This window comes from Tasmannia lanceolata, unplaced genomic scaffold (genome assembly GCF_043159265.1).
Source record: "Tasmannia lanceolata isolate RefF3 unplaced genomic scaffold, GAP_Taslan_0.1 ptg000003l, whole genome shotgun sequence".
Taxonomy (NCBI): domain Eukaryota; kingdom Viridiplantae; phylum Streptophyta; class Magnoliopsida; order Canellales; family Winteraceae; genus Tasmannia; species Tasmannia lanceolata.
Genome location: NW_027518680.1, coordinates 31,379,220 through 31,391,968, shown reverse-complemented (window position 1 = coordinate 31,391,968; position 12,749 = coordinate 31,379,220). Strand labels below are relative to the sequence as shown.

General features: G+C 48.2%; 18 non-coding genes across 18 annotated transcripts; all 18 read right to left on the bottom strand.

Annotated features, from left to right (window-relative positions):
• Nucleotides 1-367: 367 nt before the first annotated feature.
• On the bottom strand, nt 368-486 carry LOC143873098 (5S ribosomal RNA). Its single transcript, XR_013247820.1, has one exon. It is a non-coding gene; the product is annotated as a 5S ribosomal RNA (ribosomal RNA).
• A 597-nt stretch (nt 487-1,083) lies between these two features.
• LOC143872306 (5S ribosomal RNA) lies at nt 1,084-1,202 on the bottom strand. The gene has a single exon (XR_013247061.1). It is a non-coding gene; the product is annotated as a 5S ribosomal RNA (ribosomal RNA).
• Nucleotides 1,203-1,798: 596 nt separating this feature from the next.
• LOC143872305 (5S ribosomal RNA) lies at nt 1,799-1,917 on the bottom strand. Its single transcript, XR_013247060.1, has one exon. It is a non-coding gene; the product is annotated as a 5S ribosomal RNA (ribosomal RNA).
• Nucleotides 1,918-2,514: 597 nt separating this feature from the next.
• On the bottom strand, nt 2,515-2,633 carry LOC143872304 (5S ribosomal RNA). The gene has a single exon (XR_013247059.1). It is a non-coding gene; the product is annotated as a 5S ribosomal RNA (ribosomal RNA).
• A 597-nt stretch (nt 2,634-3,230) lies between these two features.
• LOC143874431 (5S ribosomal RNA) lies at nt 3,231-3,349 on the bottom strand. The gene has a single exon (XR_013249110.1). It is a non-coding gene; the product is annotated as a 5S ribosomal RNA (ribosomal RNA).
• Nucleotides 3,350-3,946: 597 nt separating this feature from the next.
• On the bottom strand, nt 3,947-4,065 carry LOC143873384 (5S ribosomal RNA). Its single transcript, XR_013248095.1, has one exon. It is a non-coding gene; the product is annotated as a 5S ribosomal RNA (ribosomal RNA).
• A 597-nt stretch (nt 4,066-4,662) lies between these two features.
• On the bottom strand, nt 4,663-4,781 carry LOC143873097 (5S ribosomal RNA). The gene has a single exon (XR_013247819.1). It is a non-coding gene; the product is annotated as a 5S ribosomal RNA (ribosomal RNA).
• A 597-nt stretch (nt 4,782-5,378) lies between these two features.
• On the bottom strand, nt 5,379-5,497 carry LOC143872303 (5S ribosomal RNA). Its single transcript, XR_013247058.1, has one exon. It is a non-coding gene; the product is annotated as a 5S ribosomal RNA (ribosomal RNA).
• A 595-nt stretch (nt 5,498-6,092) lies between these two features.
• On the bottom strand, nt 6,093-6,211 carry LOC143872302 (5S ribosomal RNA). The gene has a single exon (XR_013247057.1). It is a non-coding gene; the product is annotated as a 5S ribosomal RNA (ribosomal RNA).
• A 596-nt stretch (nt 6,212-6,807) lies between these two features.
• On the bottom strand, nt 6,808-6,926 carry LOC143872961 (5S ribosomal RNA). The gene has a single exon (XR_013247685.1). It is a non-coding gene; the product is annotated as a 5S ribosomal RNA (ribosomal RNA).
• A 595-nt stretch (nt 6,927-7,521) lies between these two features.
• On the bottom strand, nt 7,522-7,640 carry LOC143872300 (5S ribosomal RNA). The gene has a single exon (XR_013247055.1). It is a non-coding gene; the product is annotated as a 5S ribosomal RNA (ribosomal RNA).
• Nucleotides 7,641-8,237: 597 nt separating this feature from the next.
• On the bottom strand, nt 8,238-8,356 carry LOC143873265 (5S ribosomal RNA). The gene has a single exon (XR_013247984.1). It is a non-coding gene; the product is annotated as a 5S ribosomal RNA (ribosomal RNA).
• Nucleotides 8,357-8,953: 597 nt separating this feature from the next.
• On the bottom strand, nt 8,954-9,072 carry LOC143874361 (5S ribosomal RNA). Its single transcript, XR_013249043.1, has one exon. It is a non-coding gene; the product is annotated as a 5S ribosomal RNA (ribosomal RNA).
• A 597-nt stretch (nt 9,073-9,669) lies between these two features.
• On the bottom strand, nt 9,670-9,788 carry LOC143872299 (5S ribosomal RNA). The gene has a single exon (XR_013247054.1). It is a non-coding gene; the product is annotated as a 5S ribosomal RNA (ribosomal RNA).
• A 597-nt stretch (nt 9,789-10,385) lies between these two features.
• LOC143872298 (5S ribosomal RNA) lies at nt 10,386-10,504 on the bottom strand. Its single transcript, XR_013247053.1, has one exon. It is a non-coding gene; the product is annotated as a 5S ribosomal RNA (ribosomal RNA).
• A 597-nt stretch (nt 10,505-11,101) lies between these two features.
• On the bottom strand, nt 11,102-11,220 carry LOC143872297 (5S ribosomal RNA). The gene has a single exon (XR_013247052.1). It is a non-coding gene; the product is annotated as a 5S ribosomal RNA (ribosomal RNA).
• A 597-nt stretch (nt 11,221-11,817) lies between these two features.
• LOC143874138 (5S ribosomal RNA) lies at nt 11,818-11,936 on the bottom strand. Its single transcript, XR_013248828.1, has one exon. It is a non-coding gene; the product is annotated as a 5S ribosomal RNA (ribosomal RNA).
• A 597-nt stretch (nt 11,937-12,533) lies between these two features.
• LOC143872296 (5S ribosomal RNA) lies at nt 12,534-12,652 on the bottom strand. Its single transcript, XR_013247051.1, has one exon. It is a non-coding gene; the product is annotated as a 5S ribosomal RNA (ribosomal RNA).
• Between the last annotated feature and the right edge of the window lie 97 nt (nt 12,653-12,749).

Below are 12,749 nucleotides of genomic sequence, written 5' to 3'. Positions count from 1 at the left end.
GTCAGAACGATATTTGTGCACCAAGGGTAGCTCACGGCCAGTAAACACCTTCCGACCGGATTCATGACTCGCATCCACTAGTATACTCATCCGCTATAGCCTGTACGTCACTGAATCTGAACAAACCCCCGCTATAATTTGACCGCAAATGAAATGTCAGAACGAATTCCGTTTATCGAATCAAACGACACTATCACCCCGCCATAATAAAGACCGGACGTCTTTGAATTCACCATCCGGAAGAAAATAAAAAGATCCGAACCGAAACGTAGGAGGCGACGCACTAAACGTGCGTTTCAGTTCGCATCGATGTTCCAGAACCGAAAGATTGTTCGAAAAAAGTGGTAGATAGCCGAAAAAGGTGACAGGGGTGCAACACGAGGACTTCCCAGGAGGTCACCCATCGTAGTACTACTCTCGCCCAAGCACGCTTAACTTCGGAGTTCTGATGGGATCCAGTGCATTTGTGCTGGTATGATCGCACCCAGCATGCCTCTCCATTGTCAAAGAAATAAAGAGTTTCCACTCGCATTGTCGTACGAAGTCCGTTTAAATGAAAGTGCGAAAAAATCCTGCTAGATGACACCGGATGGACGATCCGAGCATGTCGGGAAGCCGGATGGCCGCAAGGGCTGTCATCGCGCGATTAATCTTCCCGAGTACCCCCGAATCAATATAAGAATCGCTACGATCTGACGGGCGGATCAAAAGTTATCGTCGGAACGATATTTGTGCACCAAGGGTAGCTCACGGCCAGTAAACACCTTCCGACCGGATTCATGACTCGCATCCACTAGTACACTCATCCGCTATAGCCTGTACGTCACTGAATCTGAACAAACCCCCGCTATAATTTGACCGCAAATGAAATGTCAGAACGAATTCCGTTTATCGAATCAAACGACACTATCACCCCGCCATAATAAAGACCGGACGTATTTGAATTCACTATCCGGCAGAAAATAAAAAGATCCCAACCGAAACGTTGGAGGCGTCGCACTAAACGTGCGTTTCAGTTCGCATCGATGTTCCAGAACCGAAAGATTGTTCGAAAAAAGTGGTAGATAGCCGAAAAAAGTGACAGGGGTGCAACACGAGGACTTCCCAGGAGGTCACCCATCCTAGTACTACTCTCGCCCAAGCACGCTTAACTTCGGAGTTCTGATGGGATCCAGTGCATTTGTGCTGGTATGATCGCACCCAGCATGCCTCTCCATTGTCAAAGTAATAAAGAGTTTCCACTCGCATTGTCGTACGAAGTCCGTTTAAATGAAAGTGCGAAAAAATCCTGCTAGATGACACCGGATGGACGATCCGAGCATGTCGGGAAGCCGGATGGCCGCAAGGGCTGTCATCGCGCGATTAATCTTCCCGAGTACCCCCGAATCAATATAAGAATCGCTACGATCTGACGGGCGGATCAAAAGTTATGTCGGAACGATATTTGTGCACCAAGGGTAGCTCACGGCCAGTAAACACCTTCCGACCGGATTCATGACTCGCATCCACTAGTACACTCATCCGCTATAGCCTGTACGTCACTGAATCTGAACAAACCCCCGCTATAATTTGACCGCAAATGAAATGTCAGAACGAATTCCGTTTATCGAATCAAACGACACTATCACCCCGCCATAATAAAGACCGGACGTCTTTGAATTCACCATCCGGAAGAAAATAAAAAGATCCGAACCGAAACGTAGGAGGTGACGCACTAAACGTGCGTTTCAGTTCGCATCGATGTTCCAGAACCGAAAGATTGTTCGAAAAAAGTGGTAGATAGCCGAAAAAAGTGACAGGGGTGCAACACGAGGACTTCCCAGGAGGTCACCCATCCTAGTACTACTCTCGCCCAAGCACGCTTAACTTCGGAGTTCTGATGGGATCCAGTGCATTTGTGCTGGTATGATCGCACCCAGCATGCCTCTCCATTGTCAAAGTAATAAAGAGTTTCCACTCGCATTGTCGTACGAAGTCCGTTTAAATGAAAGTGCGAAAAAATCCTGCTAGATGACACCGGATGGACGATCCGAGCATGTCGGGAAGCCGGATGACCGCAAGGGCTGTCATCGCGCGATTAATCTTCCCGAGTACCCCCGAATCAATATGAGAATCGCTACGATCTGACGGGCGGATCAAAAGTTATCGTCGGAACGATATTTGTGCACCAAGGGTAGCTCACGGCCTGTAAACACCTTCCGACCGGATTCATGACTCGCATCCACTAGTACACTCATCCGCTATAGCCTGTACGTCACTGAATCTCAACAAACCCCCGCTATAATTTGACCGCAAATGAAATGTCAGAACGAATTCCGTTTATCGAATCAAACGACACTATCACCCCGCCATAATAAAGACCGGACGTCTTTGAATTCACCATCCGGAAGAAAATAAAAAGATCCGAACCGAAACGTAGGAGGCGACGCACTAAACGTGCGTTTCAGTTCGCATCGATGTTCCAGAACCGAAAGATTGTTCGAAAAAAGTGGTAGATAGCCGAAAAAAGTGACAGGGGTGCAACACGAGGACTTCCCAGGAGGTCACCCATCCTAGTACTACTCTCGCCCAAGCACGCTTAACTTCGGAGTTCTGATGGGATCCAGTGCATTTGTGCTGGTATGATCGCACCCAGCATGCCTCTCCATTGTCAAAGTAATAAAGAGTTTCCACTCGCATTGTCGTACGAAGTCCGTTTAAATGAAAGTGCGAAAAAATCCTGCTAGATGACACCGGATGGACGATCCGAGCATGTCGGGAAGCCGGATGACCGCAAGGGCTGTCATCGCGCGATTAATCTTCCCGAGTACCCCCGAATCAATATGAGAATCGCTACGATCTGACGGGCGGATCAAAAGTTATCGTCGGAACGATATTTGTGCACCAAGGGTAGCTCACGGCCTGTAAACACCTTCCGACCGGATTCATGACTCGCATCCACTAGTACACTCATCCGCTATAGCCTGTACGTCACTGAATCTCAACAAACCCCCGCTATAATTTGACCGCAAATGAAATGTCAGAACGAATTCCTTTTATCGAATCAAACGACACTATCACCCCGCCATAATAAAGACCGGACGTCTTTGAATTCACCATCCGGAAGAAAATAAAAAGATCCGTACCGAAACGTAGGAGGCGACGCACTAAACGTGCGTTTCAGTTCGCATCGATGTTCCAGAACCGAAAGATTGTTCGAAAAAAGTGGTAGATAGCCGAAAAAAGTGACAGGGGTGCAACACGAGGACTTCCCAGGAGGTCACCCATCCTAGTACTACTCTCGCGCAAGCACGCTTAACTTCGGAGTTCTGATGGGATCCAGTGCATTTGTGCTGGTATGATCGCACCCAGCATGCCTCTCCATTGTCAAAGTAATAAAGAGTTTCCACTCGCATTGTCGTACGAAGTCCGTTTAAATGAAAGTGCGAAAAAATCCTGCTAGATGACACCGGATGGACGATCCGAGCATGTCGGAAAGCCGGATGACCGCCAGGGCTGTCATCGCGCGATTAATCTTCCCGAGTACCCCCGAATCAATATAAGAATCGCCACGATCTGACGGGCGGATCAAAAGTTATCGTCGGAACGATATTTGTGCACCAAGGGTAGCTCACGGCCAGTAAACACCTTCCGACCGGATTCATGACTTTCATCCACTAGTACACTCATCCGCTATAGCCTGTACGTTACTGAATCTGAACAAACCCCCGCTATAATTTGACCGCAAATGAAATGTCAGAACGAATTCCGTTTATCGAATCAAACGACACTATCACCCCGCCATAATAAAGACCGGACGTATTTGAATTCACTATCCGGCAGAAAATAAAAAGATCCCAACCGAAACGTAGGAGGCGTCGCACTAAACGTGCGTTTCAGTTCGCATCGATGTTCCAGAACCGAAAGATTGTTCGAAAAAAGTGGTAGATAGCCGAAAAAAGTGACAGGGGTGCAACACGAGGACTTCCCAGGAGGTCACCCATCCTAGTACTACTCTCGCCCAAGCACGCTTAACTTCGGAGTTCTGATGGGATCCAGTGCTTTTGTGCTGGTATGATCGCACCCAGCATGCCTCTCCATTGTCAAAGTAATAAAGAGTTTCCACTCGCATTGTCTTACGAAGTCCGTTTAAATGAAAGTGCGAAAAAATCCTGCTAGATGACACCGGATGGACGATCCGAGCATGTCGGAAAGCCGGATGACCGCCAAGGCTGTCATCGCGCGTTGAATCTTCCCGAGTACCCCCGAATCAATATAAGAATCGCCACGATCTGACGGGCGGATCAAAAGTTATCGTCAGAACGATATTTGTGCACCAAGGGTAGCTCACGGCCAGTAAACACCTTCCGACCGGATTCATGACTCGCATCCACTAGTATACTCATCCGCTATAGCCTGTACGTCACTGAATCTGAACAAACCCCCGCTATAATTTGACCGCAAATGAAATGTCAGAACGAATTCCGTTTATCGAATCAAACGACACTATCACCCCGCCATAATAAAGACCGGACGTCTTTGAATTCACCATCCGGAAGAAAATAAAAAGATCCGAACCGAAACGTAGGAGGCGACGCACTAAACGTGCGTTTCAGTTCGCATCGATGTTCCAGAACCGAAAGATTGTTCGAAAAAAGTGGTAGATAGCCGAAAAAGGTGACAGGGGTGCAACACGAGGACTTCCCAGGAGGTCACCCATCGTAGTACTACTCTCGCCCAAGCACGCTTAACTTCGGAGTTCTGATGGGATCCAGTGCATTTGTGCTGGTATGATCGCACCCAGCATGCCTCTCCATTGTCAAAGAAATAAAGAGTTTCCACTCGCATTGTCGTACGAAGTCCGTTTAAATGAAAGTGCGAAAAAATCCTGCTAGATGACACCGGATGGACGATCCGAGCATGTCGGGAAGCCGGATGGCCGCAAGGGCTGTCATCGCGCGATTAATCTTCCCGAGTACCCCCGAATCAATATAAGAATCGCTACGATCTGACGGGCGGATCAAAAGTTATCGTCGGAACGATATTTGTGCACCAAGGGTAGCTCACGGCCAGTAAACACCTTCCGACCGGATTCATGACTCGCATCCACTAGTACACTCATCCGCTATAGCCTGTACGTCACTGAATCTGAACAAACCCCCGCTATAATTTGACCGCAAATGAAATGTCAGAACGAATTCCGTTTATCGAATCAAACGACACTATCACCCCGCCATAATAAAGACCGGACGTCTTTGAATTCAGCATCCGGAAGAAAATAAAAAGATCCGAACCGAAACGTAGGAGGCGACGCACTAAACGTGCGTTTCAGTTCGCATCGATGTTCCAGAACCGAAAGATTGTTCGAAAAAAGTGGTCGATAGCCGAAAAAAGTGACAGGGGTGCAACACGAGGACTTCCCAGGAGGTCACCCATCCTAGTACTACTCTCGCCCAAGCACGCTTAACTTCGGAGTTCTGATGGGATCCAGTGCATTTGTGCTGGTATGATCGCACCCAGCATGCCTTTCCATTGTCAAAGTAATAAAGAGTTTCCACTCGCATTGTCGTACGAAGTCCGTTTAAATGAAAGTGCGAAAAAATCCTGCTAGATGACACCGGATGGACAATCCGAGCATGTCGGGAAGCCGGATGACCGCCAGGGCTGTCATCGCGCGATCAATCTTCCCGAGTACCCCCGAATCAATATAAGAATCGCCACGATCTGACGGGCGGATCAAAAGTTATCGTCGGAACGATATTTGTGCACCAAGGGTAGCTCACGGCCAGTAAACACCTTCCGACCGGATTCATGACTCGCATCCACTAGTACACTCATCCGCTATAGCCTGTACGTCACTGAATCTGAACAAACCCCCGCTATAATTTGACCGCAAATGAAATGTCAGAACGAATTCCGTTTATCGAATCAAACGACACTATCACCCCGCCATAATAAAGACCGGACGTCTTTGAATTCACCATCCGGAAGAAAATAAAAAGATCCGAACCGAAACGTAGGAGGCGACGCACTAAACGTGCGTTTCAGTTCGCATCGATGTTCCAGAACCGAAAGATTGTTCGAAAAGTGGTAGATAGCCGAAAAAAGTGACAGGGGTGCAACACGAGGACTTCCCAGGAGGTCACCCATCCTAGTACTACTCTCGCCCAAGCACGCTTAACTTCGGAGTTCTGATGGGATCCAGTGCATTTGTGCTGGTATGATCGCACCCAGCATGCCTCTCCATTGTCAAAGTAATAAAGAGTTTCCACTCGCATTGTCGTACGAAGTCCGTTTAAATGAAAGTACGAAAAAATCCTGCTAGATGAAACCGGATGGACGATCCGAGCATGTCGGGAAGCCGGATGGCCGCAAGGGCTGTCATCGCGCGATCAATCTTCCCGAGTACCCCCGAATCAATATAAGAATCGCTACGATCTGACGGGCGGATCAAAAGTTATCGTCGGAACGATATTTGTGCACCAAGGGTAGCTCACGGCCAGTAAACACCTTCCGACCGGATTCATGACTCGCATCCACTAGTACACTCATCCGCTATAGCCTGTACGTCACTGAATCTGAACAAACCCCCGCTATAATTTACCGCAAATGAAATGTCAGAACGAATTCCGTTTATCGAATCAAACGACACTATCACCCCGCCATAATAAAGACCGGACGTCTTTGAATTCACCATCCGGAAGAAAATAAAAAGATCCGAACCGAAACGTAGGAGGCGACGCACTAAACGTGCGTTTCAGTTCGCATCGATGTTCCAGAACCGAAAGATTGTTCGAAAAAAGTGGTCGATAGCCGAAAAAAGTGACAGGAGTGCAACACGAGGACTTCCCAGGAGGTCACCCATCCTAGTACTACTCTCGCCCAAGCACGCTTAACTTCGGAGTTCTGATGGGATCCAGTGCATTTGTGCTGGTATGATCGCACCCAGCATGCCTCTCCATTGTCAAAGTAATAAAGAGTTTCCACTCGCATTGTCGTACGAAGTCCGTTTAAATGAAAGTGCGAAAAAATCCTGCTAGATGACACCGGATGGACGATCCGAGCATGTCGGAAAGCCGGATGACCGCCCGGGCTGTCATCGCGCGATGAATCTTCCCGAGTACCCCCGAATCAATATAAGAATCGCCACGATCTGACGGGCGGATCAAAAGTTATCGTCGGAACGATATTTGTGCACCAAGGGTAGCTCACGGCCAGTAAACACCTTCCGACCGGATTCATGACTCGCATCCACTAGTACACTCATCCGCTATAGCCTGTACGTCACTGAATCTGAACAAACCCCCGCTATAATTTGACCGCAAATGAAATGTCAGAACGAATTCCGTTTATCGAATCAAACGACACTATCACCCCGCCATAATAAAGACCGGACGTCTTTGAATTCACCATCCGGAAGAAAATAAAAAGATCCGAACCGAAACGTAGGAGGCGACGCACTAAACGTGCGTTTCAGTTCGCATCGATGTTCCAGAACCGAAAGATTGTTCGAAAAGTGGTAGATAGCCGAAAAAAGTGACAGGGGTGCAACACGAGGACTTCCCAGGAGGTCACCCATCCTAGTACTACTCTCGCCCAAGCACGCTTAACTTCGGAGTTCTGATGGGATCCAGTGCATTTGTGCTGGTATGATCGCACCCAGCATGCCTCTCCATTGTCAAAGTAATAAAGAGTTTCCACTCGCATTGTCGTACGAAGTCCGTTTAAATGAAAGTGCGAAAAAATCCTGCTAGATGACACCGGATGGACGATCCGAGCATGTCGGGAAGCCGGATGGCCGCAAGGGCTGTCATCGCGCGATTAATCTTCCCGAGTACCCCCGAATCAATATAAGAATCGCTACGATCTGACGGGCGGATCAAAAGTTATCGTCGGAACGATATTTGTGCACCAAGGGTAGCTCACGGCCAGTAAACACCTTCCGACCGGATTCATGACTCGCATCCACTAGTACACTCATCCGCTATAGCCTGTACGTCACTGAATCTGAACAAACCCCCGCTATAATTTGACCGCAAATGAAATGTCAGAACGAATTCCGTTTATCGAATCAAACGACACTATCACCCCGCCATAATAAAGACCGGACGTCTTTGAATTCACCATCCAGAAGAAAATAAAAAGATCCGAACCGAAACGTAGGAGGCGACGCACTAAACGTGCGTTTCAGTTCGCATCGATGTTCCAGAACCGAAAGATTGTTCGAAAAAAGTGGTAGATAGCCGAAAAAAGTGACAGGGGTGCAACACGAGGACTTCCCAGGAGGTCACCCATCCTAGTACTACTCTCGCCCAAGCACGCTTAACTTCGGAGTTCTGATGGGATCCAGTGCTTTTGTGCTGGTATGATCGCACCCAGCATGCCTCTCCATTGTCAAAGTAATAAAGAGTTTCCACTCGCATTGTCGTACGAAGTCCGTTTAAATGAAAGTGCGAAAAAATCCTGCTAAATGACACCGGATGGACGATCCGAGCATGTCGGAAAGCCGGATGACCGCCAAGGCTGTCATCGCGCGATGAATCTTCCCGAGTACCCCCGAATCAATATAAGAATCGCCACGATCTGACGGGCGGATCAAAAGTTATCGTCGGAACGATATTTGTGCACCAAGGGTAGCGCACGGCCAGTAAACACCTTCCGACCGGATTCATGACTCGCATCCACTAGTACACTCATCCGCTATAGCCTGTACGTCACTGAATCTGATCAAACCCCCGCTATAATTTGACCGCAAATGAAATGTCAGAACGAATTCCGTTTATCGAATCAAACGACACTATCACCCCGCCATAATAAAGACCGGACGTCTTTGAATTCACCATCCGGAAGAAAATAAAAAGATCCGAACCGAAACGTAGGAGGCGACGCACTAAACGTGCGTTTCAGTTCGCATCGATGTTCCAGAACCGAAAGATTGTTCGAAAAAAGTGGTAGATAGCCGAAAAAAGTGACAGGGGTGCAACACGAGGACTTCCCAGGAGGTCACCCATCGTAGTACTACTCTCGCCCAAGCACGCCTAACTTCGGAGTTCTGATGGGATCCAGTGCATTTGTGCTGGTATGATCGCACCCAGCATGCCTCTCCATTGTCAAAGTAATAAAGAGTTTCCACTCGCATTGTCGTACGAAGTCCGTTTAAATGAAAGTGCAAAAAAATCCTGCTAGATGACACCGGATGGACGATCCGAGCATGTCGGGAAGCCGGATGGCCGAAAGGGCTGTCATCGCGCGATTAATCTTCCCGAGTACCCCCGAATCAATATAAGAATCGCTACGATCTGACGGGCGGATCAAAAGTTATCGTCGGAACGATATTTGTGCACCAAGGGTAGCTCACGGCCAGTAAACACCTTCCGACCGGATTCATGACTCGCATCCACTAGTACACTCATCCGCTATAGCCTGTACGTCACTGAATCTGAACAAACCCCCGCTATAATTTGACCGCAAATGAAATGTCAGAACGAATTCCGTTTATCGAATCAAACGACACTATCACCCCGCCATAATAAAGACCGGACGTCTTTGAATTCACCATCCGGAAGAAAATAAAAAGATCCGAACCGAAACGTAGGAGGCGACGCACTAAACGTGCGTTTCAGTTCGCATCGATGTTCCAGAACCGAAAGATTGTTCGAAAAAAGTGGTCGATAGCCGAAAAAAGTGACAGGGGTGCAACACGAGGACTTCCCAGGAGGTCACCCATCCTAGTACTACTCTCGCCCAAGCACGCTTAACTTCGGAGTTCTGATGGGATCCAGTGCATTTGTGCTGGTATGATCGCACCCAGCATGCCTTTCCATTGTCAAAGTGATAAAGAGTTTCCACTCGCATTGTCGTACGAAGTCCGTTTAAATGAAAGTGCGAAAAAATCCTGCTAGATGACACCGGATGGACGATCCGAGCATGTCGGGAAGCCGGAAGACCGCCAGGGCTGTCATCGCGCGGTGAATCTTCCCGAGTACCCCCGAATCAATATAAGAATCGCCACGATCTGACGGGCGGATCAAAAGTTATCGTCGGAACGATATTTGTGCACCAAGGGTAGCTCACCGCCAGTAAACACCTTCCGACCGGATTCATGACTCGCATCCACTAGTACACTCATCCGCTATAGCCTGTACGTTACTGAATCTGAACAAACCCCCGCTATAATTTGACCGCAAATGAAATGTCAGAACGAATTCCGTTTATCGAATCAAACGACACTATCACCCCGCCATAATAAAGACCGGACGTATTTGAATTCACTATCCGGCAGAAAATAAAAAGATCCCAACCGAAACGTAGGAGGCGTCGCACTAAACGTGCGTTTCAGTTCGCATCGATGTTCCAGAACCGAAAGATTGTTCGAAAAAAGTGGTAGATAGCCGAAAAAAGTGACAGGGGTGCAACACGAGGACTTCCCAGGAGGTCACCCATCCTAGTACTACTCTCGCCCAAGCACGCTTAACTTCGGAGTTCTGATGGGATCCAGTGCATTTGTGCTGGTATGATCGCACCCAGCATGCCTCTCCATTGTCAAAGTAATAAAGAGTTTCCACTCGCATTGTCGTACGAAGTCCGTTTAAATGAAAGTGCGAAAAAATCCTGCTAGATGACACCGGATGGACGATCCGAGCATGTCGGAAAGCCGGATGACCGCCAAGGCTGTCATCGCGCGATTAATCTTCCCGAGTACCCCCGAATCAATATAAGAATCGCCACGATCTGACGGGCGGATCAAAAGTTATCGTCGGAACGATATTTGTGCACCAAGGGTAGCTCACGGCCAGTAAACACCTTCCGACCGGATTCATGACTCGCATCCACTAGTACACTCATCCGCTATAGCCTGTACGTCACTGAATCTGAACAAACCCCCGCTATAATTTGACCGCAAATGAAATGTCAGAACGAATTCCGTTTATCGAATCAAACGACACTATCACCCCGCCATAATAAAGACCGGACGTCTTTGAATTCACCATCCGGAAGAAAATAAAAAGATCCGAACCGAAACGTAGGAGGCGACGCACTAAACGTGCGTTTCAGTTCGCATCGATGTTCCAGAACCGAAAGATTGTTCGAAAAAAGTGGTAGATAGCCGAAAAAAGTGACAGGGGTGCAACACGAGGACTTCCCAGGAGGTCACCCATCCTAGTACTACTCTCGCCCAAGCACGCTTAACTTCGGAGTTCTGATGGGATCCAGTGCATTTGTGCTGGTATGATCGCACCCAGCATGCCTCTCCATTGTCAAAGTAATAAAGAGTTTCCACTCGCATTGTCGTACGAAGTCCGTTTAAATGAAAGTGCGAAAAAATCCTGCTAGATGACACCGGATGGACGATCCGAGCATGTCGGAAAGCCGGATGACCGCCGGGGCTGTCATCGCGCGATGAATCTTCCCGAGTACCCCCGAATCAATATAAGAATCGCGACGATCTGACGGGCGGATCAAAAGTTATCGTCGGAACGATATTTGTGCACCAAGGGTAGCTCACGGCCAGTAAACACCTTCCGACCGGATTCATGACTCGCATCCACTAGTACACTCATCCGCTATAGCCTGTACGTCACTGAATCTGAACAAACCCCCGCTATAATTTGACCGCAAATGAAATGTCAGAACGAATTCCGTTTATCGAATCAAACGACAGTATCACCCCGCCATAATAAAGACCGGACGTCTTCGAATTCACCATCCGGAAGAAAATAAAAAGATCCGAACCGAAACCTAGGAAGCGACGCACTAAACGTGCGTTTCAGTTCGCTTCGATATTCCAGAACCGAAAGATTGTTCGAAAAAAGTGGTAGAAAGCCGAAAAAAGTGACAGGGGTGCAACACGAGGACTTCCCAGGAGGTCACCCATCCTAGTACTACTCTCGCCCAAGCACGCTTAACTTCGGGGTTCTGATGGGATCCAGTGCATTTGTGCTGGTATGATCGCACCCAGCATGCCTCTCCAATGTCAAAGTAATAAAGAGTTTCCACTTACATTGTCGTACGAAGTCCGTTTAAATGAAAGTGCGAAAAAATCCTGCTAGATGACATCGTATGGACGATCCGAGCATGTCGGGAAGCCGGATGACCGCCAGGGCTGTCATCGCGCGATGAATCTTCCCGATTACCCCCGAATCAATATAAGAATCGCCACGATCTGACGGGCGGATCAAAAGTTATCGTCGGAACGATATTTGTGCACCAAGGGTAGCTCACGGCCAGTAAACACCTTCCGACCGGATTCATGACTCGCATCCACTAGTACACTCATCCGCTATAGCCTGTACGTTACTGAATCTGAACAAACCCCCGCTATAATTTGACCGCAAATGAAATGTCAGAACGAATTCCGTTTATCGAATCAAACGACACTATCACCCCGCCATAATAAAGACCGGACGTATTTGAATTCACTATCCGGCAGAAAACAAAAAGATCCCAACCGAAACGTAGGAGGCGTCGCACTAAACGTGCGTATCAGTTCGCATCGATGTTCCAGAACCGAAAGATTGTTCGAAAAAAGTGGTAGATAGCCGAAAAAAGTGACAGGGGTGCAACACGAGGACTTCCCAGGAGGTCACCCATCCTAGTACTACTCTCGCCCAAGCACGCTTAACTTCGGAGTTCTGATGGGATCCAGTGCATTTGTGCTGGTATGATCGCACCCAGCATGCCTCTCCATTGTCAAAGTAATAAAGAGTTTCCACTCGCATTGTCGTACGAAGTCCGTTTAAATGAAAGTGCGAAAAAATCCTGCTAGATGA